This window comes from Macaca fascicularis, chromosome 7, assembly GCF_037993035.2.
Source record: "Macaca fascicularis isolate 582-1 chromosome 7, T2T-MFA8v1.1".
Lineage (NCBI taxonomy): Eukaryota > Metazoa > Chordata > Mammalia > Primates > Cercopithecidae > Macaca > Macaca fascicularis.
Window position 1 is genome coordinate 48,181,402 of NC_088381.1, and position 23,712 is coordinate 48,205,113.

General features: G+C 44.4%; 1 protein-coding gene across 2 annotated transcripts in view; it reads left to right on the forward strand.

The window, feature by feature from the left end:
* Positions 1-23,712, forward strand: part of THSD4 (thrombospondin type 1 domain containing 4) — a 687,670-nt gene that overhangs the window by 260,642 nt on the left and 403,316 nt on the right. The window lies entirely within an intron of this gene.

The window sequence follows — 23,712 nt, forward strand, 5'->3', positions numbered from 1 at the left end:
CTAGACAAAGCTATTACTCAAGCCAGAGACTATTCACAGATGGTGGCTTGGGCTGGGAGTAGACACAGTGACTAGGACAACAGACCATTAATCACCATGCACAGATATGCTGCTTGGTAGAAGTGAGCTTCCCAGGCTAAGAAAGGGTGTACTATAGGGGCTTAATGTGGAATCACCTGTCCTGTGGGTATTTAGAGAAATCCTCACAGCCACAGAAATCCCCAGAGGCTCACGGAGGGATTTCAGACAAATCCACATCTCCTCACACTCCTCTTTCCCCATTTCCCCCACCTTCCTAAATGTAGAACAATTCCAGGATGTTGCAAATGTATGCATTCACTTAATGAATAAAAACTGCATGTCTGCTAGGGACCGAGCACCACGAGGACTGTGTACACTACAGATGATCTTTCAATCCAAGTATGCTACAGTGTACATGGAGAGATGAGGCAGAGTATGTGCATGTGGACACATATGTGTGCAAAAGGGAAATAGCCCAAGACAGTGATGTTTCCTCTCCCTCTTCCTGACAGCTTCTCTCCATCTTCATCTCAACCTCAATGGTGCCTTCCTCTGAGCAGCCTTTTCTGACCTTCCAAGACCGAGTTGGATGCTCTGGTTCTGTGTTCTCACCACTGCCTGTACTCTCCCCTCCCATCACTTTCACACAGAATTGTAATTGCCTGTTCAGTTGTTTGGGTCATTCTTCCCCAACCCCCTACTGTGTCTTTTTTGGGAGCAGGGACGTTGCCTGTCTGTGTTACTCCTGGCACAATACATGTTTGTTGACAGATTCCACAAGCAGTATTGATGATGTCGTCTGTGAGTGGAGATGGAAGGGGTCATTTGAAGCCCAGGAGAAAGGATTCCAGCCAGCCCTGAAAGATAAGAACAAGAGGAAAGAAGATATGGTTTTATCTAGTGCAGTGGTTCTCCAAGTGCGGTCCGTGGACCAACAGCATCGGCATCACCTAGGAACTTGTTAGAAATGCAAATTTGGGCCTTACTCCCAAATTTGCTTTCACATTCCATTGCATTCCACACCTACTAAATCAGAGGCTCTGGAGGAGGACCCTGGCAATCTGGGTTTTAATAAGCCCTCCAGGTGATTATGATGAACTTCAAAGTTTGAGAACAACTGACCTAACACTTTTCTACTATGACTCTGTATTATTTATCACTGAGACCAATGTACTGTCACATACCGACTTGGCTCTACCTGCGACTTTGGGATTATGCATAACAAATAGAATTCGTATCCTGCTACTTTCAGTTGATTGATGGCAAGAGTTCTTATGCAAGAGATTCTGGGCCAGGCACAGTGGCTCACACCTGTAATCCCAGCACTTTGGGAGGCCAAAGCGGGCAGATCACGAGGTCAGGAGATCGAGACCATCCTGGCGAACACGGTGAAACCCCCTCTCTACTAAAAAAATACAAAAAATTAGCGGGGCGTGGCAGCGGGCACCTGTAGTCCCAACTCCTTGGGAGACTGAGGCAGGAGAATGGTGTGAACCCGGGAGGGGGAGCTTGCAGTGAGTCAAGATCACGCCACTGCACTCTAGCAAGACTCCATCTTGAAAAAAAAAAAAGATTCTGAGACCATGACCATGCCCAAGGTGAAAGAGTGCCACAATTGATTAGTAATGTCTGTCATGGGTGCAGGAGGAGGAGTACTCACGTCCTTTGCTTACACCTCTTGCATGTGCTGTCTCTGACTGGAGCCAATCCTGAATGTATGCAGGACAAGATGAAGGCAGTGCTCAGGTCTGAGGGCCTGGCTGCAGGCTCTCTTCTGACCTTCATGCTCTGAATTTTTAGGACCCAGCCTCCTTCCTTATGCTTTAGGCGTCCTGTTTCTTGACACTGTTCTTACCATGATTGAGTCTCCCGCACCAGTCCCATACTCACCTCCTTCATACCACCACTCTTCTGGGTCTTGATTGATAGTCTTCCCTGTCACTGTTTGACCAGGCCACCAACCCTTGTTCTGACTTGCAACCTTTTTCTGGCCATTCTTAAGCCCTTCTTCTGTGGCTGGGTCAGATCATTTGAATCTCCCCTGGGACACACATAATTCTGATCTGCCCTGAGAAAAACAAATCTTTTCCCCTTGCTCCCATTTGCAAACTCTTTGCCCAAACCAGGCCAACTTACGTTCACAGACTCCTAGTCTCTGCTATCTCCTCAACCTGCGCCAGTTATCCAAGAAAGGGATCCCAAGTGATAGGACCAGTATAAGCAAAGGCATGAGGTCAGAATATGAAAAATATGATTAGGTCTGTAAGTAGATCAGTCTGGCTGGGTTAAGAACTCATGCTGAGACATACTGGATTTGAAAGATTAGCAAACAATTGGTAAGATCAGATTTTGAGGGTCTTAATCCCCCAGCTCCAGAGCTTACACTTCATGCCCTAGGAGGGAGCTACCAAAGGCTCTGGGTTGGGGAAGGTGGTGACACCTTAAGGAGATGCTGTTCGAGTACTCAGCTAGCAGATGTGTGCAGGGTGGTGTGAAGGAAGAGATCAAAAGGAGGTGGCCATAGTTATCCAGGCCTGATGTGGCACTGATTGTGGGAAGAGGAAAGAAATGGACATATGAAAGGAATTCTGGAGACACTCCCAGGAGGGAATCAGCAGGATGGCTGATTTCATGAAGGGGGTAAGGGACAGAGAAGAGTCAAGGTGACTGGAATAACAACAACCCTGACACAAAGAGGGACATCCAGTGGGGAAGAACAGATGTGAGAGGAAGTTGAGGACTTGAACAATAAATGGGTTTGAGGTGACAGCAGGGAATCCTGGTGGGAATGCTGAGCAGGCGAATGGAAATTCAGGACCGCAGGCAGTATGTAGGCTAGGATGAACAGGAATATGGGTGTTCCTCACCCTAGGAGACAGCAGGAAAGGGGAGAGGGGAGGAAGGAGCTGTGGACTTTGAGGCATGATCCTTGGGGAATGTCTGCATTGAGGTGGAGGAAAAAGTAGAATCAGGGAAGGAACAACCCCAGGGGAAGGGAACCAGGGGGCTGCAGTGACAGGGATGCAAAGGGACAAGAGAACATTGAGGATAAGGTAGTTGTCTGCAGTGTTCGTGCTACAGGGAGGATAAGGAGAAAGAGGGCAGATGTGATGAGGCATGCCTGTGGGTTTAGAGACAACACCCGGGGTGCAGTGGGCCATTCGGTATCAGGGTAGCTATTTGGGACGTAAGCTAACTGTGTATCTCCAGGGAAACTCTTTTGCTGACAAGGTTGCTGGCCATCCTGGGCCTGAGAACTCTGTGATACACAGAAGTCATTCTTTAAAGTCCTTTTCTTTCCTACGTGGGATCACACTCTTGCCTGTCATGCGCCATGCGCGTCCGTGTGAAGAGACCACCAAACAGGCTTTGTGTGAGCAATAAAGCTTTTTAATCACCTAGGTGCAGGCGGGCTGAGTCCGAAAAGAGTCAGCGAAGGAAGATAAGGGTGGGGCCGTTTTATAGGATTTGGGTAGGTAAAGGAAAATTACAGTCAAAGGGGGTTGTTCTTTGGCGGGCAGGGGTGGTGGTCACAAGGTGCTCGGTGGGGGAGCTTTTGAGCCAGGATGAGCCAGGAAAAGGAATTTCACAAGGTAATGTCATCAGTTAAGGCAGAAACAGGCCATTTGCACTTCTTTTGTGGTGGAATGTCATCAGTTAAGGTGGGGCAGGGCATTTGCACTTCTTTTGTGATTCTTCAGTTACTTCAGGTCATCTGGGCCTATACGTGCAAGTCACAGGGGATGTGATGGCTTGCCTTGGGCTCAGAGGCCTGACATTACCCTCTTCTCTATTCCCAGACATATCCACGACACTCACACTCTCACTATTTCCATCAGTGACTCTTCTGAAAGCCAACCTGAAAACAGCAGAACGTAAATTGTCCTGCCATTTTCCACCTACTTATAGGCTTAGTTGTTCAAGGCTAGCTACTGAGATGTCGGGAAGAAATTATCTGCCTTGTATAGTTGTTCAGGTTGTGCACTGCACAGGGTACTTCATCTAAGGGGACAGCATTTACATTGTAGATATATTTTATTTGGATTTTTTTCACATTTTAACTATTCTAAAGATGAGTGATATGTATATTTATTAGAACAACTTTCTGGCAGGTAACAGTAAAGTGACTTTTTCTAATAATATCAATACATTATGACAATTTTCTGTTGGGTTGAAATAAAGATGCTGAGAAAGGGATGCCTTCACTATCCTTGTAAAGGCATGATGAAGGTGGCCTGAAGAGCTCCCACCAGGTGAATGAGGAGTGGAGGCTTTGGTGAGTAGATGGTTAGCCAGCTTCTCTCCAGATGTGGACCATCAGAATGGGTGCTGGTTGATTCATTCTAATTGAACAATCAATTATGAAACACTTGTTGTGTGAGAAGACCTCTGTCTAGGCTATAAGGATGAGAAAGACAAAGTTCCATTATCCTCGAGGAATTCAGAATTTCAATGGGAACACAGGTAGGAAAACAATGTAATGCAATAATTGCATATATGAAGTACCAGGGGATGCTTCGTCCTGCCAGATCCACTGTTCCACTCCATTATGCTTTAGTTTTTTTTTAGTGGAATAAGCTTAAATATTATCCATAAATTTTAATCTTTTATGGTTGTGAGTCACTGCTTAATAAACCTAATTCTTTTTTCTAGGTATGAGAAGGCAAAGTTGTTGTTGTCATTACTGTTTTTTGTTATTTTATTTTTTTGAGACAGGGTCTCACTCTGTTGCCCAGGCTGCAGTACAGTGGTGTGCCCGTGGCTTACTGCAGCCTCGAACTCCTGGGCTTGAAGGATCCTCCTGCCTCAGCCTCTTGAGTAGCTGGGACTACAGTTGCATGCCACCATGCTGGGCTCATCTTTTTATTTTATGTAGAGACAGGGTCTCACTGTGTTGCCTAGGCTGGTCTTGAACTCCTGGGCTCAAGCAGTCCTCCTGTGTCGGCCTCCCAGAGTGCTGAGATTATAGGCAATAGCCACCATGCCTGGCCAGAGGGTAACTTGTTTTAAGCCAGTTGTTGAGATCAAAAGCTTTTTAAGGCTTCTGCTTCAGGATTAGGCAGCACTGGTGTGTGTGGGTGGGGAGGGTTTCTTCAGCTTTTCTCACTGTTAAAGTACATCTTAGCTGTGGGTTACAGAGAATAAGGAAAGGTCATCCTACCCATCTTTTCAGTTCTAAGGGGATTCTGGTTCTCTTGGGCTTACATGGCTACAGTTTTCTTATAGTCAGCTGTCAGCTGTTCTCATATCTAACTTGTCCTTCACTAGCCCTCCATTCCTAAGAGGAGGACAGTTTTCCTTCCAACCTGTGACTCCATTAAGTTTGTAGTTTATGAGAAATTACTGAAGCAAATAGCTTCTTTACACATGTGTGTGTTTATTCTCTGACCTTTGTTTAAAAAAAAAAAAAAAAAAAAAAAACTTCAGACAAATTAAATTTAACAGAATTTAATTGAACGATTCACAAATGGAGTAGCCCTTGGAACCAGAACAGGTTCAGAAAGACCAGGGCTGCTATATGGCTGAATAATATTTACGGACACAAAAAGGGGAGTGAGATACAGAAAACAGAAGTGAGGTACAGAGAAAGCTGGATTGGTTAAAGCTTGGAGTTTGCCTTACAGCCCCCTGTGATTAACTGAAGGTTGGCTGCTGTGATCGGCTGAGACTCAGCTATTTATTACAAAGGCAAATTCCAAAGTTAGGCTTTCATTTTTGTTTACGTACTAAGTTGGTTGCAGTTATGTAAGGACTAAAGTATGCAAGTACAGAGGCTTTCTCAAGCCAAATTTAGTTGAATTTAACAATTCCCTTCTTCTTTTGGTCAGCCTCTGACCAAATTTTGAGAGACTGATCAAAACTTTGGGCATTGGTGCCACTCTCTGTCATCATCATAAAAGGACTTATTTGGTCTCAGTGCAGAAGTCATAACTCTTATTTGGTCACAGTATGGAATTCACAAGTCACAGTGTCATGTCATCAGTTGAATAATTTTTTATGTTCTTGCTAATCTAGTCAAAATGCAACCGTTCAATGCTCAGTGAATGGCTGCATACAAACATTTAAGACTTGAGAGGGTACAACACACCCAAAAGATGACTGTGATGGACTATCAAGAGAACAATATCAAAAGACCAAAGTACACTCCTTAACAAGAAACCCTAACAAACCGATCTAAATCAAACAAACCAAACTTCTGGAAATTGAGGCAGTTCAATAATAGCTGGGTCTAACTGATCATAGCCCCTGTTTTGGTTTTGATGGCAATCAAGGGACCCTATTTTGTTGCAAAATAGTCTGACTCAAAGAGATATCCATCTTGGTAGTTAGCCTGGCAACACATGTCATAGCAATCTGGAGACGCAGTAGAAGAAACACAGATTGGAAACTTTGAAAAGCCAAGCTTGCCATCCACCACTTAGGATGCCTCCAAACCAACTGTTAGCTGCTTCCTTAAACATATTAATATTATGCGTTCCTTTCCCTTTCTTTTATGGGAAAGGAACGCATAATATGTTTATTGTCATCCCATTGAGGGTGGCAATTTAATGTAGTCCCTCTGTAAATGTTCAAATGGCCCATCAGATAGTGAAAATGACCACCTAAAGTTTTGATTGTCTTCCTAGGATTATGGACTTGACAAGCCAAACATTGGTTATAGACCATTTTAGCAAGCTTAGAATAGTCACCACACTAATATTTTTCATAGTTTATATCATTTTGCCTACTGCTTGATGAGTTACAGAGTGCAGAACTTGTAATAATGGAAACTTTAAGGACTCAGGAAAGACCCCAGGACCTCCATGAGTCCACGCTTAACACTGAATTTGCATCCTTTTAAATATCAATTTTGTTTTTCCAGTTCAGGTACTTAGCACCATTTATTAAATAGATTGTCATAGGTAATTTGATTTGGATGAATCTTATAGAGGTCATTCAAATTGCATATCTAACAATTTTAGTATTGGCTGACTTAACATAAAAAACCTGCCAAAGCATTTCCTTGGTGTTAATATTTGATTAAGTTTTGCTCTGCTTGATGTTGGGCTAGCAGTTTTATAAAGACAGTCAGTTTCTTCCTAAGCATTCTGGGAATTGCTACCATTCCAGTGGAATTATCTTAAGGTTATCAGAAACCTGTACTTGTCAGAGTCCTTTCCGTCCTTTCCATGAACCTCCTTGGACACTAAGCACTTTTGGATTATGAATACTTAACTGTGGATGACAAAAGACTTAACATGTCCATATTAAAAATCTAATGAGAGTTCATTATAACCAGCAATTGAAAAGAAAACTTGGTGATTTCTGTGGCATAGAACATTTTAACATAACCAAAATTATTACTGCTGCTGTATTAGATTTTTATTAATCCCATACCATTTTTGGAACACTCATATTAATATCATATCCATAAAAGTAATTTAAATGTTAAACATTATTTCTTATTTGACAATGCTTCCCATGTAGTTAACATATCAAATAAGTCCACTCAGTTTAATATCTCTTTTTTTAAAAGGTGAGAGATACATCCTTGGAGATTTTCCAGGGGCCCTACTGAGAAGTCACAAAGTTAATTCAAGATCAAAAAGAATTAATTTAGATTTGATTTTGGGAAGTTTGTCAAAAATGTCAAAAAGCTTAAAACACTTAAATATGACCTTGGTTACGTATTTAATCAAGATGACAATGAGATATTTTAGGGACAAATACAGAAGGTTACATAGTTGTAGGAAACATCTTAACTTTTAATAGAGGAGACCTGGTTTTCTTTAGTAATCAAAGACCTAAGAAGGACAACAGGAAGGACAGGAAACTATTTTGGTAAAACATAGAATTTTTGGTTTTTAGACCAAATACCTAAAAGGTAAAGAAAAACTTTTCACAATTTCCTATTGTTATGCCCAGACCGTTTATTCCCCGAAGAAGACCACCAGAGTCCAGAGTCAAAGCTAAGCAGCAAGGATCTTTATTACAGGTTCGAACCTGGAACTCTCACTCGCTCGCGAAATGAGACGGGCAGGAGAGCTCCTCCACTGAGCTCCGAGCAGTGTTATATAGTCTAAGAAAAGTGGGCATAGAGTTATTATACAAATCAGATATATGATTGGCTAGTGTTTGAACAAGGCGATTTGGCTAACTATGATTGGTTCCCGCCATTTCTGATATTTCGGTTCAACCTTTGAGGCGGGAGAGCAGGTTTATGGCAGCAAGAGTTTATCTTACTTAAACACGTCTTGTGACCTTGCCTCAGAACTTACAAAATCTCTGGTATGTGCAAAACAAAATCTCTGGTACGTGCAGAAAAACAGGTACTCACAGAACTTACGAAATCTCTGGTATGTGCAAAGATTAGAGAGCAGAACAAAGGGTGTAGCGGGCGGGGGGGGGGGGGGGTACACATCTATCTTTGTGTCCTTTCACTATTAAGAGCAGAAGCCAATATTCCAAGAAAACCTTGTTCTTTTAACAGACAGGACCAAATGCTAGTTTTGCATCAGTGTACTTTTGATATTAACACTCAATTTTAGAAAAACTTATAAATAATTTCCTTCGAATTTTAGCCAACTTGATCACATATAAAATTCCTTTTATAATATGCATCTTTCACAAACTTTCTACAACTTCTTATCCATTTAGTTTTATCCAGTCATTCTTTTCTTTCTTCATTCCTTCTGAAACCACCTCCAAACTAGACAAAACCACTCTTTTCCTTAAAAATATAACACATCCTCATGCCTTTCTTATAACTTTTCTCACCAAAAACACATCTTGCTTTCCCTGTTTCCTTTATTATATCTAGTTTTAATTACCATATATTAATTAGAATTTTAAACTATTAACCTTAATTTCTCATGGAATAAATAATTTTGAACTGAGATGATACAATTTTATAATTTTTAGAAATGTATTTTCTCATAGCACACAATTTTTTATGTTTCCTAATAGACCCAAATATATTTAGCTTCTCTATACTGTATTAAAAAATGTGGAAGTATATATACTCTAAACCTATGTCTAGCAATTAATGTTCCAGTATTTTAACTTACTTAGACATTTAATAAGTATCTATTACTTAATTTAATGTGATTTTAAGACATTAAGTTACTGGAAAATAATTTTGAAACAATGAACTTTGAAACAAGTTTATCCCATCCTAACAAGGGGTTGGGGTTGAGTCAAGGGACCCTTTCCCCTATCATTTTTTTTTAAATTAACCTGTTGGATTATTGCCCTGAGCAATTTTTAGGTTGCTTATTGTAATCTCTGTATTCCTACTTTTTTAATTTCTCCAAATTGCTGTAAATAGAGCAAACTGGTTTTGGATTTTGTAATTTTGGGGGACCAGCAAGGGTCCCTCTCGTTTGTCCAGCCTTTGGTAGATTTGGCCTTTGTTTTAACCTCAGAAGTCTGTTTGACTTATCCTCTTTTTTTTTTTTCTTTCTTTTTTTTTTGAGACGGAGTCTCACTCTATTGGCAGGCTGGAGTGCAGTGGCGCGATTTCGGCTCACTGCAACCTCCGCCTCCCGGATTCAAGCAATTCTCCTGCCTCAGCCTCCCGAGTAGCTGGGACTACAGGTGAGTGCCATCATGCCCAGCTAATTTTTATATTTTCAGTAGAGACGGGGTTTCAGCATGTTGGCCAGGATGGTCTCGATCTCTTGACCTCGTGATCCGCCTGCCTTGGCCTCCCAAAGTGCTGGGATTATAGGGGTGAGCCACCGCGCCCGGCCTTATCCTCTTTTTTCATAACCATCTAATGATTTTTTTTCCCTTAATTTGCATTTCCAAAGTGATGGCTTAAGCAAAGCTAGGTAGAACATTTATATCTCAAAGGCATGTAGCTGAGACTTCAGGCTTAAATACCATCATTTGCCCAAATCAAGAAAGAAGGGCATACTTTAGGGCCTAGTTAAGGCAAAATGTCCACTGTGATATTGTGATATATTGTGATAAAGATTTAAACCAGTGTCTTTTCCATTTTGAGAGTTTCAAATGACTGGGTCCTTCCTCTGTTCCTGATACACAGGCTGACAACCTTACAAATGTGGATTTTTTTTAATAGATGTAAATTTCTTTTACAAAAGGATTTCAAAATAGCCAGCTAAATGCCAGAAAAGTGTACAGTCGGCCCTCTGTATCTGCTTCCGCATTCATGGATTCCACTAACCATGGATCGAAAACATTCAGGAAGAAAATACAGTATAAAATATAACAATACAATCATAAAGAGTCATACAAATAAAAATACAGGATAACAATCATTTACGTAACATTCACATTGTATTAGGTATTATAAGTAATGTAGAAATGATTTAAAGTATACAAGAGGATGTGCGTAGTTTATATAATATGCCATTTTTCATAGGAGACTTGATCATCTGCAGATTTTATATCTGCAGGAAGTCCTGAACTAATCCCCTGTGGATATTGAGGAATGACTGTATTTTGGAGACCAATTTAGTTCAATAGGTGGTCTTCGCAACTTAACTTCTGTTTCTTAGCTAAAATTACTGAGTTCAGGGCAGAGCTCATTAACAAACAGGGCAAAGAAACTATTTTGTGTGCCTGGATTCAGCATGGATAGCACTGAAAAAGATGAAGGCTTCTTTTATCTGAAGGTCTACCTCTTATAAACACTTTATCCAGCTTTCTTTCTGCCTTCTGGATGAGGTAGTAGCTAAGCCAAAAGGTTAGCAGATTCAGTTTTTCTTTCAATTAGTTGCTTCAGTTTTTTTTTTTTTTTTTTTTGCCTTTTGTAAATAGTCTTTTGAAAGAGGCAATAAAATTTTTGAAACCTTCTTAGAAGCATTTGCACATCAGTAGGCTTCCCGAGTGAGCCTTAGTTCTGGAGCCCACATTTTAAAATGCACTTCTTAAAGTGCAGTGCTGTTCATTTGGAACCATTCACATAATGGTATTGTAAATTTAAATTATCTTTAGTAAGACTTTGCCTTTCAGGGCCTAATACTAATACATGTAAAAGTAGATATGACAAGAAAGTGGAGTACTCAATCCTTCCAAAGTTAAGGATCCCATTTTTACGTTGAATGTTGGCCTTGGCTGTCAGATCTCCTTAACCAACTTAGCCAATTATTTTTCTTTACCTAAATGCGAGAAAAAGAAATGATGAGGATAGGACACAAAAATCCCTGCAAATTTCTGAAAGCTGGAGTTTGCATCCCTTGCAGTAATTGCCATTTACTGCCAGTTTCTGTTTGATTCTGTCAGACATCTGAGGCCTCTAGCTGGATCCAATCCAGTTAATTATTGGATCCAGTCCAATCCTGGATCCAGTCCAGTTGCTTTCGTGACTTCCGAACCCAATTCAGTTAAAAAAAAAAAACTGCTCATATAAACTAGGAGAGCTCTAGACACAACTCTGTGGGGTTGAGAACTCGAGAGAAAAACTAACCCATGACCTCCAGTTACAAACAAGAGAGCAGTGAGCACACTGGGCTCCACGGATACCTCACCTGGTTGCCTGGTGTTCCTGGGAGTCGTTGGAGTCTGACTTTGAGTCCCACTTATGACACTATTCTCTTAAAAGAAAAACCTTAGACAAATAAGAGTTTAATTGAGCAAATAACAGTTGGTGAATTGGGTAGCCCTCGAAAGCAGAACAGCTTCAGAAAGACTGGAGCTGCCACATGACTGGACATTTATGGACACAAAAAGGGAAGGGTTGTACAGAAAACAGAAGTGACGTATAGAGACAGCTGACTCAGTTAGAGCTTGGAGTTTGCTTTATTTGAATCTCGTTTGAGTATGTGGCCACTTGTGATTGACTGAAAGTTGGCTGCCCTGATTGGCTGAGACTCAGTTATCTGTTACAAAGCCAAATTCCTAAATTAGGTTTATGTTTTTGTTGGAACCGAACTGTCGATTCCCTCCTGGGCAGGGGTCGCCGCGAAGGATCACCGACACGAGATTCACAGCAGAGAGTTATTTATTACTAGCGCGCTAGGGTCCCAAGCTCTAAGTTGGCCCTGGGACCCCGAGTGCTTGTTACAGGTTGTTTATATAGGCAAACACAAGTTCAAACACAGCTTAGGGCGCGAAATTCAAACAAAGCTTTAGGCGCGTGGTAATTGGGTCTGTCTATGGCCTGAGCAAGGTATCTTGTTCTGATTGGTTGGGGCGGGACCTTAGGAGGTTCTTTCCTGGAATTGCTGATTCCGGGAACATCGGGGACATTGAGTCAGGGTGGGACCCCATGAGGTTATCAGGGTGGGACCTCATGAGGCTATCAGGGTGGGACCTCATGAGGCTATCAGGGTGGGACCCCATGAGGCTATTTCCCGGAATTGTTTCTGTTTGGGTTCTGGGAACATCGGGGGGCTATCCGTGGCCATCTGGGGTTTAAGTTTCATGATGGCCAAGCTTTCTAAATTTTATGAGGCTTGGAATTATGAGGCCTAGTTTCATTCCCTCCTCTTTTTGTGTTAGAGGCTCAATCTTGAGCCTCTTCTTCAGTCCTGAGGGTCTGGTATTGTTGGGTCAGAACCATAGCATGTACTATGTTTAATCTATTTTTAATAAGGGCGAGTAAATGGTTAAGTATGCACGGCCCGAAAGTCAAGATGAGCGTGAGCAGGATGAGGGGTCCTAAGATGGTGGAGATTAGGGTGCTAAACCAAGGGGATCGGTTGTACCAATTTTCAAACCAACTTTGCTGAGATTCTCTCTCTTTTTTTTCTCTTGTCTAATCTTTCTCTTAGTTTTGCCATAGAATCTTTAACTACTCCTGAATGATCTGCATAAAAACAACATTGCTCTTTCAGGGCTGCACAGAGCCCGCCCTCTTTCAGAAAGACAATTTCTAGTCCTCGTCGGTTTTGTAATACAACTTCAGACAGAGAAGTCAAGGACTCTTCAAGTTTTGTGATAGATTGTTCTATGGCTCTAAGGTCTTCATCTATGGCTACTCTAAGTTGTTGCAGATGATGGTTACCATGCACTAGGGCTGCTGTCCCGGTCCCAACTCCAGCCGCTACCCCAATTCCTAACATGACGGCGAGGGTGAGGGAGATAGGTTCTCTCTTTGGTCTAGTATGAGTTTTTTGCTCATACCGGAGATCAAAGGAGTCTCCAGAGTGATAGTATACTCGGGGAACAACTTGTACCAATACGCAATAGTGGGTGCCGCTGCTAAAAACGGCTGTGGATACACAGGGGGTGAGCCCAGTGTTGCAAGCCCACCAGTCCATCTCGGAGGGGACCAAATAGTGATTGGAGCTGGGTACTGTCAAGGTTACATTACAAAGATGCTGATGACTAGGGGGCACTTGGCCTATGCAGGTTCCCGACCCAGAAACCTCAGCCAGGGTTAGTTTTCTTTGTTGTTCCCACGCGCATCCAGTAGGATTGGCGGAGTTAGTGAAATTATTAGTGGAGGCGATGCCTTCATAGTAAGGGGGGCCTATTGCCAGACATAGCCAGCAAGAGGAGGTAAATTCTGGCTTTGTCTGGTTTAAAGCGAAATAGGAGCCCTTTATGAGATTTAGGAGCCTGTCACCTATTCCCAGATCAAGGGGCCCGCGGGTGACGTTTTGGGCTGAGGGTGTGTATTTAGAGGAGGTGGAGATTAAGGGCGGGGAAGTGCTTTTAGGAGCTCTTGGTTGGGGCTGTCTCGGTGCAGGAACCAGGGGCTTCCTTGTTTCTGATAAAACTTGGTTTGGTCCTACTGCGACAGGGGCTGTGATAGGGTTGACTATTAATTTGATTTGGATAGGGATTCCATACAGTGGCTTTTGGTATAAATATAGGCCCCATGTTAACCCGGATATCCAACGGTTATCAGATTTTGCTGCATCTTCAAACTTGATGCGGACTAGATTGCAAGTTTTTGAATATCGGGTTCTGGTGCAGCGCTGGACAAAGGACATGGTTATGTACCAGGGTTTCGTGGTCCATTTCCATTCTCCATCATTAGTAGTTATACAGGACCAACTAGCGCAAAACAGGGCATCTATTTCTCCACAAGTTTTTCTCATTTCTCCTGTCCTGAATCCGGGACAGGCATAGAACCCGTTCCGGCTTACAGACACCCTTCTAGCCTGTTTTCTCCATTCTCCCCCTTCCATGTCATCTATCCTTGCTATTTTGTCTAGGTTGAAATAGAGGTCAGGGAACCAAGTCCCCATAGGAGCAATTTTTGAGGTTTTACCTAAGACCTCATGAGTACTAAAATCAGTTACCTGCCAGGTCAGGTTATATGGCCGGTGGGGGTTATTACTGCCAGCGACGCAGGGAAGGAGGGCTAGGAATAAGCAAGGGGCTAGATACGAGAGAGTCTTATCTTGAGCGGGTCCTCGGAGCATCGGAGTCTCCATGTCTCAGGTGGTGTTGGTCCGGGCGTCCCTGGAGCGACCTTGGCGTGGGATGCGTGGATCCAAGTGGAGATTCCGTCAACCTTTATGGCTGTGGGCGTGGTCAGGAGAACAATGTAGGGTCCTTTCCATCGAGGCTCTAGTCCTTGAGTGCCGTGCCGTCTAACGTAGACAGAGTCTCCCACCTGGAAGGGGTGACTGGTCTGTGGATGTCCTGGTTGGTACAGTTCTGCCAAGGGGGCCCAGATTTGGGCCTGTACTGCTTGGAGTCCTTTTAGCCGGGCCTGTAGGTCAGTCTTAGGATCGGAGGGGGAGAAGGAGTTAAGCAAGGTTGACAAAGGGGGGGTCCTCCGTAGAGGATTTCATATGGAGTGAGCCCAAAACGGTTAGGCGTATTTCGGGCCCTTAACAGAGCTAAGGATAGGAGGCGTCTCCAATCTTTTAAACCAGTCTCTAAGGTCAATTTAGTAAGGGTCTCTTTTATTGTTCTATTCATTCTTTCTACCTGTCCTGAGCTCTGGGGTCTATAGGCACAATGTAATTTCCAATTAATCCCCAATATCCTGGTGAGCCCCTGACTTACCTGAGAAACAAAGGCCGGCCCGTTATCTGACCCAATTACCTTGGGAAGTCCGAATCTAGGAAAGATTTCTTCCAGAATTTTCTTGGCTACTATGTGTGCCGTTTCTTGCCGGGTGGGGTAGGCTTCTACCCATCCTGAAAAGGTATCTACAAACACCAGTAAGTACTTATATCCAGCATAGTGAGGTTTTACTTCAGTGAAGTCTATTTCCCAATAGACTCCTGGGCGGTTACCACGAGTTCGTTTCCCTTCTGGCACTCGGGTAGCCCCAGCGTTTACCTGCTGACAGACCTTACAGGCAGATGTCACTTGTTCTACGAGGGTACTTGCCTTTGGGATTAGAAAGTCAGTTTTTTCAATCAGTAATTTTAGCTTTCGATTACTCAAGTGTGTCCAGGCATGCATCTGCTGGATCATTGCCAGGGCCTCCTTTTGGGGAAGGACTATTTTTCCTCCTTTTTCCCAGTTTTTAGTGTCTTTGTTTTCTATAGCCCTTATGGCTTTTGCTTCTTCCTGGTCTTCTGGGGTATAAGTATGTTCAATAGTTATGTGGCTGGTTTCGTCAGGTTTTGTGGCTAGGGTCAGTACTTCCGCCATGGCGGCTTGCCTGGCCACTTGGTCAGCCTGTCTGTTTCCTACTGCGACTGGATCCTGTCCTTTCTGATGCCCGGGGCAGTGAATTATAGCCACTTCTTGAGGAAGAAAAAGGGCTTTCAATAAGGCAATTATTTCAGCTTTGTTCTTGATTTCCTTTCCTTCTGAGGTTAGGAGACCTCTTCTTTCATAAATACTTCCATGAGTATGAGCCGTTGCAAAGGCATACCGGCTATCAGTATAAATGTTAGCTTTCTTTCCCTTGGACAGCTCTAGGGCCTTGGTTAGTGCTATTAACTCAGCCTTCTGTGCAGATGTGCCAGGAGGTAATGATTGTGCCCAAATGGTGTTGTGGCCATCTACTACCGCCGCTCCCGCCCTCCGGGTACCTGAGTCAAGGTAACTGCTGCCGTCTGTGTACCAAGTGTGATCCGCGTCTGGGAGTTCTTGGTCTTTAAGGTCTTCCCGCGTTCCATGGGTCTCAGCCAGTATTTGCCGACAATCGTGTGGGCTTAGTTGGTCTTCTGGTACCGGCAGCAGCGTGGCAGGGTTTAAGGTGACCGGAGGGCCAAACTGGACGTGGTCCGCGTCCAGTAGGAGGGCCTGGTAGTGAGTTAGGCGTGCGTTGGTTATCCACCGGTCCGGGGGCTGCCGCACTATGGCCTCTAGGGCATGTGGGGTAATAACAGTTAGTGGCTGCCCAAGGGTTAACTTAGCAGAGTCCTTGACCAGCATAGCGGTGGCTGCCATGATGCGAAGACACGGGGGCCAGCCGGCCGCCACAGGGTCCAGCTTTTTAGACAGGTACACTACTGGTCTTTTCCAAGGCCCTAATTTTTGGGTCAGGACTCCTTTGGCAATCCCTTGCCTCTCATCCAGGAAGAGGGTAAAGGGCTTTGAGGTGTCTGGTAACCCAAGGGCTGGAGCAGACAAGAGGGCCTTTTTTAGTGCCTCAAAAGCCAATTGATGCACTGCCCGCCAGGTGAAAGGGGTGCTCTCCTTGGTGAGTGCATAAAGGGGGGCGGCCAGTTCAGCAAAACCGGGTATCCACAAGCGACAGAACCCAGCAGTTCCCAAGAATTCACGTACCTCCCTGGGATTTCGTGGTGGTGGAAGGCGAGCCACTGTCTCTATGCGCCCAGAGGTGAGCCACCTTTTTCCTTCACTCAGGATATACCCCAGATATGTTACCTTGGTCTGACAGAGCTGTGCCTTCTTGGCGGATGCCCGGTATCCTTTTTCACCCAGTGCCAGGAGTAGATGCCTGGTACCTTGTATACAGGTTTCTTTTGTAGGAGCAGCCAAGAGGAGGTCATCCACATACTGGAGTAGGGTCACTTCTGGATTTTGGGTCCAGAAGTCGGTCAGGTCTCGATGAAGAGCCTCATCGAAGAGAGTGGGAGAGTTCTTGAATCCTTGGGGAAGCCGGGTCCAGGTCAATTGGCCCGAAATTCCTTTCTCAGGATCCTTCCACTCAAAGGCAAAGAGTTCTTGGCTTTGGGGGGCCAGAGGTAAACAGAAGAAAGCATCTTTTAAATCTAATACTGTATACCAGTTATAGCCTGGTTTTAAGGTGCTGAGTAAGTTGTAAGGATTGGGGACCGTGGGATGGATGTCCATGGTTCTTTTGTTAATTTCTCTCAAGTCTTGGACAGGCCTGTAATCCTGAGTACCAGGCTTTTTTACTGGCAGAAGAGGAGTGTTCCAGGGCGAGCGACAAGGTCGCAACACTCCGAGTTCTAGAAATTTGTTAATGTGCTGCCGAATTCCTATATGAGCCTCTCGGCTCATGGGATATTGCTTGATAGACACGGGCACTGCCGTGGGCTTTAAATCAATTATGATTGGGGCTTGATATTTGGCCCGCCCGAGTCCTCCCGTTTCTGCCCAAGCTTGGGGAAAATCTTGCAACCAAACATCAGGGAGGCTAGTGATGATTGGAGCGTCAAAAAGCCGATATTCATCTTGCAGAGACACAGTTAAGATTTGGATGGGCTGACCGTCCCGATCTAATACCTGGGCCCCTGTCTCGGAGAAATGGATTTGGGCTCCGAGCTTGGTCAGAAGATCTCGCCCTAGGAGGGGGTACGGGCATTCAGGTACCACCAAGAAGGAATGTGTCACCATTCCTCGTCCAAGATTAACTGTCCGGTGGTTAATTCACTTGTGCAATTTTCCCCCTGTTGCCCCCTGGACCCAGGATGTGCGGGAAGACAGGGGCCTGTCTGCCTTTGTCAAAACTGAATGTTGGGCCCCTGGGTCCACCAAGAAGGTGGTGGGGTGCCCCCCTACAGAGAGAATTAGCTGGGGCTCAGGGGGGGCTCCAGAGCCTTGACACCCCTATTCGCTATCTTCACCTAGGGTGAGGACAGCGGCAGGTTTCTTTTGGTCTTTAGGACGCTTGGGGCAGTCTTTGATCCAATGTCCCCATTCTTTGCAGTAGGCACACTGGTCTTTTTCCACTTTTGGCCGCCTCCGCTTCTCTCCCTCTCTCCCTGGTCCTTTCTCTCTCACAACTGCCGCCAGGATTTTTGTTAAATGCTTATCCCTCACTCGGTCCCTACAATCCTCTCGCTCCATCTGTTCCTTCGCTAACGTGGCTTCCCTTTCCTCAGGGGTTTCTCTCTTATTATACACTTTTTCTGCCTCCCTAACCAATTCCTGTAATACATAGGTTTGGATCCCATCTAGCCTTTGGAGTTTTCCTTTGATATCTAATGCAGCTTGGTCTATGAATGCCATAGCTACGGTAGCCTTATGTTCTAGGGCCTCTGGATCGAATGGGGTATACATTCGGAACCCTTCCAGAAGCCTTTCCATGAAGGCTGCCGGGCTTTCGTCCCTTTCCTGAGTTATGGTCCTTACCTTGGCCAAATTTGTGGGGCGCTTTCCTGCCCCTTTGAGACCCGCCAACAGAGCCTGGCAATAGATTCGGAGACTCTCCCTACCTGGTGCCGTTTCATAGTCCCAGTCCGGGCGGGTGAGGGGAAATCCCTCGTCTATTTCATTGGGAAGTTGGGTTGGGAGGCCTCCTGGTCCTGGCACATTTTTCCGGGCCTCCAGGAGGACTCGCTGCCTTTCTTCAGTGGTTAGGAGGACCTGCAAGAGTTGCTGGCAATCATCCCAAGTGGGCTGGTGAGTGAGGAGAATGGATTCTATCAACGAGGTTAGGGCCTGGGGGTCTTGGGAAAAGGAAGGGTTATGGGTTTTCCAGTTGTAGAGGTCAGAGGCAGAGAAGGGCCAGTACTGGACCGTGCGATTGACGGTACGGAAGGGAAAAAGGGAGGATTGCCAAGTGGAAGGGCCATCTGGGTCCTCAGTCCGCCGCAAGCGGAGACGAGGAGGTGTCGGTGGCGGCGTCCGAGGGGTGAGTTTGGGTGGGGCTGGAGAAGGAGACGGGGTGGAGGGAGGGGCTGAGGGAGAAGTTGGAGAAAGGGTAGGGGCCGAGGCGGTAGAGGAAAGAGCTGGGGACAAGACAGGGGGCAAGGGTGAAGCGTAAGGTGGAGGTCTCAGAAGGGGGTTTTGAGGTGGAGGAGGCAGGGGGTCAAGAAGGAGGAGATCCCTCTGGGGTTCATCTGGGAGGACTGGCTTATGCGGGTCCGGATTCTGATTCTTCGGGGCTTCTAAGGCAAGGAGGGTAGATTGAGATGGGGAAGGGGAATGGAGGAAGGGTTTCACCCAAGAGGGAGGACTTCGGACCAGATCCTCCCAAGTAATTATGTAGGCCACCTGGTCTGGGTGTCCAAGTGGCCCAGGATCCATCACTTTTGCTTTAACCTGCAAGATAATTGAGAGGTTAAATGTTCCGTCCCGGGGCCACTCTCCATGGAGGGTTGGCCATTCGGACGAGCAGAGTGTTTTCCATTGTCCCTTACGGACTTCTACAGAGAGGTGGTGGGTTCGAGCCCGGACATCAGGGAAGTGAGTCAGGGTCAGAGACAAAGGAGTCGTCAATGTTTGTCCCATTTCGTCCACGTATAACAAGGACAAAACGAAAGTAACAAAAACAAAGACCAGACAAGTAAGGAGAAGCCGCGCGGCCAGAGAGTGGCGCCACAAGATCACAAAATATTCAGACGGCAGGGGCGACCTGCCTACAGATTTAAGGAGGCTGACTGAGTCGTCAGCCTTCTCCCAGACTACCGCCAGGGCATCCCCCGGGGCGTAAGTGGGAAGGTGCCGGACACGTCTGTCCCTCTTCCCCACTTAATTCAGAAGGAGTACTCCCCAGAGTTCAGAGTTAGCCGGCAAGACAGACAGAACAAAACGAAAGTACCTGGTAGGTCCGTTCAGTCAGCAGTCCGTGGCCCGGGCCAGATGGGTCTCCGCCGGATGGGTCGGGGGTCCTCGGACGACCCCACTTCCCGGCCCATGCACCAAATGTTGGAACCGAACTGTCGATTCCCTCCTGGGCAGGGGTCGCCGCGAAGGATCACCAACACGAGATTCACAGCAGAGAGTTATTTATTACTAGCGCGCTAGGGTCCCAAGCTCTAAGTTGGCCCTGGGACCCCGAGTGCTTGTTACAGGTTGTTTATATAGGCAAACACAAGTTCAAACATAGCTTAGGGCGCAAAATTCAAACAAAGCTTTAGGCGCGTGGTAATTGGGTCTGTCTATGGCCTGAGCAAGGTATCTTGTTCTGATTGGTTGGGGCAGGACCTTAGGAGGTTCTTTCCTGGAATTGCTGATTCCGGGAACATCGGGGACATTGAGTCAGGGTGGGACCCCATGAGGTTATCAGGGTGGGACCTCATGAGGCTATCAGGGTGGGACCCCATGAGGCTATTTCCCGGAATTGTCTTTCTGTTTGGGTTCTGGGAACATCGGGGGGCTATCCGTGGCCATCTGGGGTTTAAGTTTCATGATGGCCAAGCTTTCTAAATTTTATGAGGCTTAGGAATTATGAGGCCTAGTTTCATTTTGTTTACAAAGTTAGGTTGTGGTTACATAAGGGCTTGAGTATGCAAATATGGAGACTTTCTCAAGTCAAGTTTAATTTAACACCTTCATAAATAGGATGAACTTAAGAGATCATCTCAACCTCCTTCCTGTACAGATCAAGAGATGGGGGTCCAGAAAGCTGCTGATGTTCCTACTATAAGTTTAACATGAGGAAACAACAATTTACCAGTAGAATTGTGCGCTAGTTTAAAGAAAGCAATGGCAGAACGGAGACAAAACTCTAAGGAAAAATGAGGAAAACTAGCGAAGCAACAGAAATGAGAGAGAAGAAATCATATCATCTGTCCCATAGGCACAGTATTTCCTGGGACTGTTTACTTAGTAGGTGCTTAGTGAAGATTGAATAAATGCCAACGTACAGAAAAGCAACACCAGAAATCAGAGTGACAAACACAGCCTTGTCCCTGCTGCCCAAATGTTGACGGGTTGACTTCCATTAAAAATCAAAGACAAAACAGGCAGCTATTTAACGGTTTGCCAGCCAAATAAAGAAGCTCATGTTGTGAGCAGCTCAGATCATAGTTCCGAGGAATGCTACCCAAGGAGGACAGGTAAGCCATTTCCAGAGTCAGCCAAGGGTTCCAGGACTAACCTAAGGATGTACAATTGTAAAGAAAGACTGATGAGGACCTGCCCAAACCTTGTGGAGGAGGCCAAAAGGGGGTTAGGGGAGGGGCTGCAAATACCGTAGCGATAAAGACCACTGGGAACCTCAGAGTAAAGGAAAAGGGGGCATATATTTTCAATAAAATACTGACACATGTAAGAGAAAATGGAAATGTGAATTAAATATAGATTTATAGAAAAATAAAACTAACATTATCTGCCTTTAATGCAGACATTTAAATTTCCAGCAGATGGAGATGTTACCACGTGAAAGAGAAGTTTGACAGGTGGACCCAGCTTCGCTTTCTGAAACATGATGGTTTGTTTCTTAGGAGTGAGACAAAGAGAAGACCCCTAAAATATGTAGACGCCTGAGCTTTAAGTAAATAACATTTTTTAAAAGAAATATTAAGTGTTACCTGAGTTCCTAATTCAGAGGGTTAGCTTTTTAAATGATGAAAGCATTCACCAGTGGTTTCCTTGTTTTAGAAGAATTTGGCAAAAATCATTTGTTTTCCAAGCTTCGTGTTTGGAAACAGAACAGAAAAGGATTCTGTTCGCCTTGTAATCAACATGTATTTGCATTACACTACTTGCTACTTTAGGAGTCAAGGTTTCAGGATTTTTTGTTTTGGTTCATGTTGTCTTTTTCTTTCTGGTCTCTAGAGATTCCTTTGCAGCCCGTGGGCATAGGGTCAAGTTATTTTCACAGTTTGCTTGCGTTTTGTTTTAGGACTCGGGCCGGATGCTTTTATCACGTTTGAAGAATGAATAGCTATGCACTGGAAACTAGCTGTTAGGCCTCACTCATTAACATTAAAAGGAAAAAAAAAAAAAAAAACAGGCTGAGGGACTATAGAAAGGGATCTTTTTGACTGACATTGTTGTCTGGGTGATCTCAGGTGTTAGGGAAACATTTACATTATCTGCTCAGGATGCTGTGGTTTGGTGCTTCTGTCCGAACCAAATGGTACCCCAGAATCGGGGCTTACACGGGGATTCACTGTAGACAATGTGCCTTGAGATTTAAAGGGTGTCATTTTTTATAACTTGTTTTTCTTCCCTAGAGTCTTTTTCCTAATATGTATAAACAAAGTAACTCAAAATTCATTCAAATGCATTTTCAAGAAAAAAGGAAATATGCTGTTTTAGATTTTAGCCTTAGAATAAATTCCAGGAGGGGGATGAACGGGTCGGTGGGTATGAATTATGTTGCCTGATAATCTGTCTTACTTTCCCAAAAGCTGTACCAGTCATATGATGCTAAAACTTTCATCCCGAACTTGCTTTATGTGCTGTCCCTTAAAAAAAAGAGAAATCTTTCTTGTTGATTGTAAGTATATACAACAAAGGCTTAGAAGTAAATATTATGGTCTGGTCAGGGAATCTCAGGCATGTAGCTCAGAATCCTGGTCAGCATAGCTTAGGAAAAGCGTCTTAAAGATTTTTTTCTCAGTCCAGAACACCTCTTCCAGATTGCTCTAGGTTCACGCAAAGGTTACCTTCCCTTGGCCAGGGGACCTCTTGCTGCCTGCCAGCCAGGGATGTCTGGATCTTCTTTTGATCTTTTTTCCCCCCCTTAACCCAGAGCTATTTAATCTCTCCTAAGAGAGACAGAGGCATTTGTTCTTTGGCCATCAACAGTTAACTGCTTTTGTGGTTTACACACATACACAGAAGACAAATCAAAACTACACTCAGGATATCACACTTTCTCAGTAAAACCTGAGACTTTAACAAGAACTTACTTTACCTTCTTTCACATAAATCATTCCTTGAATTCATCCAGAAAGAGGCAATCAGTTTGCATTTTTAACACTCTTGAGGGCTTCTTAAATTTCTGCTGCATAGCTGCTTGGTTTGTTCCCTTTAGCCTGTAGGTGATTCATTAATTTGCTCACCAAACCTATATGGAGTACCCACTAGGTGCCATGTACTTTATAGTAGGAGAATGTGGGTGAAGTGATGGAAATGTATCCTTAATAATGGGGAACACAGCAACTTTCATGCAGGCTTTATTGGTTTTGGGTCAGTAATGTCATCTTCATTTCCAAAGGATGGCTGATTTTTCCATCTACCAGAAGGTGTTCCTTACTGAAAGGTTTTCTGTTGTTCAGCTCTTCCTGTATGCTCAGCTTTAGATGAAGCGGGGAAGAATAAAGACAAGAAAGCAAATCCCTATGGGACAGAGTGGTCTGGTAGATCATCTCAGCTACTGTAATTTGCTCACTAATTTTACCTACTTGTTTCATTCGAGTATTGATTTGATTCTTTGGACTGTGTGTGTAGAGAGGGAGCAGGCTTTGGATGTTTGTATCGACTCTGGCATATTGGTTCCTTTTTTAAAAAAATTGTGATATATAAAATATATATATATATGTAACATAAAATTTACCATCCAATATGGTTTGGCTGTGTTGCCACCGAAATCTCATCTTGAATTATAGATCCCATAATTCCCACATGTTGTAGGAGTGACCTGGTGGAGATAATTGAATCATGGGGGTGGTTTCCCCATACTGTTCTCATGGTAGTGAATAAGTCTCATGAGATCTGATGGTTTTATAAGGGGAAACCCCTTTTGCTGGGTTCTCATTCTCTCTTGCCTGCTGC